Below are 2,009 nucleotides of genomic sequence, written 5' to 3' on the forward strand. Positions count from 1 at the left end.
AGCAAAAAAGTGGGTTTTATTTTCCCTTCGGATTGAAATTAGGAAATGCCTTGGTTAAAGGTTTTCGAAATGGTAAAACCCCTTAGGGTTTTGTTAATTTGTACCCCCGAAATGGGGTAAAAAGTCACCCCCCTTGGGTTATTTAAACCCCCTGGGTAAAATGGCCTTTTCCCCACCTAAAAAAAACCCTTTTTTTTCGGCAAAAAATCCGGTTCAATTTTTTTCCCACGAAAGTCAAACATCTTTTTATAAAGAAAATTGCCACCAAATTTTGCCACCCAAATTTTTTTTTTCCAATGGTACCTTCCAAGGGAATTGGTTAAAAGATTGGGAAAAACCAGGGGGGTTTCCAAATTTGGGGGGCCCCAAGGAAAAGGGGAAAATCCCCCAGCCCATAAAAGGGGGGGGTCCCGGGGTAAAAGGATTTTTGCCCCCCCCCCCCCCCCCCCGCGGAATCACTAGCGATCTCGCCCCCCCCGGGGCGAAATCACTAGCGATCTCGCCCTCCCCGGCTAGTGATCTCGCCCCCCTACCTCGCCCCCCTTTAACGATTTCGCCCCCCCCAAAAAAAACGGGTTTACATGACATTTTAGAAGTTGATTGGTATAAATCACAAAATGCAGTTTCAGAATGATATAAGTACACGAGTTTGATACATAACTCCATTCATAGTATCAATATTAATGTAATTACATGGTAATAAGATAGTTGAACTTGTTTCAGGCAAGGAGGGTTGGGTCCCTTGTATTCCCATTATTGCATATACCTGAGTCTTGACATAAGATGTATTTCATTGTATTCACCTGTCCTCAAGCAACCTATATATCTCCAATATGAAGTCTCTACCATGAAGTGACCACAAAAGAACTATGTAATGTGTTTATTAATTATGCAAATATTAGGTATTAATTAGAATAACGCACATCTTGGTATATGCACCTGGCCAAGGGATATCTTCACCTCCAACATGACTGTTTTTTCTAGTATTTAGGAAATGATGCATTTACCCGTGTTTCTTAAGACTGGTACTTTACCAGTGTTTGTGTAGCATTTAGGCTATATCAACTATATCAACTTGCGCGTAGATAGTGTTTATAATGAGAAACTATTATTCACGTGTGTTTTTGTTAGTGCTTTGGAAATGTTTCCAGCACAAGAAAGAAAACACTGTGACAAATTGAAAACATATAGCTGACGTATTCCGTACCATAGACGGTGTTGATTTATACGTTGGCAGTAGCACTGTTTTTATGCCACCTCAGCTGCAAAAATGGTCTTTTCATTTCAATGTCAGGTTTTCACCGAACAATATAGTATCGACTTTCGAGGTATGACATCTTACCATGATAATAAGGTGCCATATAGGTACAAGATAACACGCCATATACGTTACTCCCCAGGTACCCAGGTACCAGGTATCGCACCTGTAATATGTAGTAACCAGCTGCTCTTTGGGGGGGGGGGGGGCGAAAACGCTAAAGGGGGGCGAAAACGCTAGTGGGGGGGGGGGGGGGGGGGTGGAAAAACCCCCCGGACCAAAATGTTTTTTCTTGTTCAAACGGGCCCAAAAACCGGACCTGAAAAAAATCAATGGGGCGGATTTGGGGGACCCAAATACATTGCCAGGGTTCCCCTTTTGGGGGGCTTTCCCCAAGGGAAAAAAAACAAGTAAATGCCGTAAAGGAAAAAGGGTCCCAAATCCCCCCCAAATTTTTTTTTAAAAAAAACCCCCCCCAAAAACCCCCCTTCTGCTAAAAACGGCGAAACCATCTATCAAAAAAAAAGTTCTTGTTCAACCGGGCCCAAAACCCCGACAAAAAAATCCCCTTTGCAGAAATGGCCCCTTTGGAAGGGGGCCCCAAAGTTTTCCAAAGACCCGGACCAAATTTTTGATCCCCCCCCCCCCCCCCTGGAGGGCTTCCCCCCCGGGGGTTTAGCCCTGTATCGGTCTAAAGCCCCCCCTAACCCCGTTGGGTATCCCCCCCGGTCCCATTTATATGGGTTCCAGC

General features: G+C 44.4%; 1 protein-coding gene across 1 annotated transcript in view; it reads right to left on the minus strand.

Moving 5' to 3' along the window:
- Window positions 1-2,009, minus strand: part of LOC118408185 (zinc finger protein 208-like) — a 17,995-nt gene that overhangs the window by 10,624 nt on the left and 5,362 nt on the right. The window lies entirely within an intron of this gene.

This window comes from Branchiostoma floridae, unplaced genomic scaffold (assembly GCF_000003815.2).
Source record: "Branchiostoma floridae strain S238N-H82 unplaced genomic scaffold, Bfl_VNyyK Sc7u5tJ_1560, whole genome shotgun sequence".
Lineage (NCBI taxonomy): Eukaryota > Metazoa > Chordata > Leptocardii > Amphioxiformes > Branchiostomatidae > Branchiostoma > Branchiostoma floridae.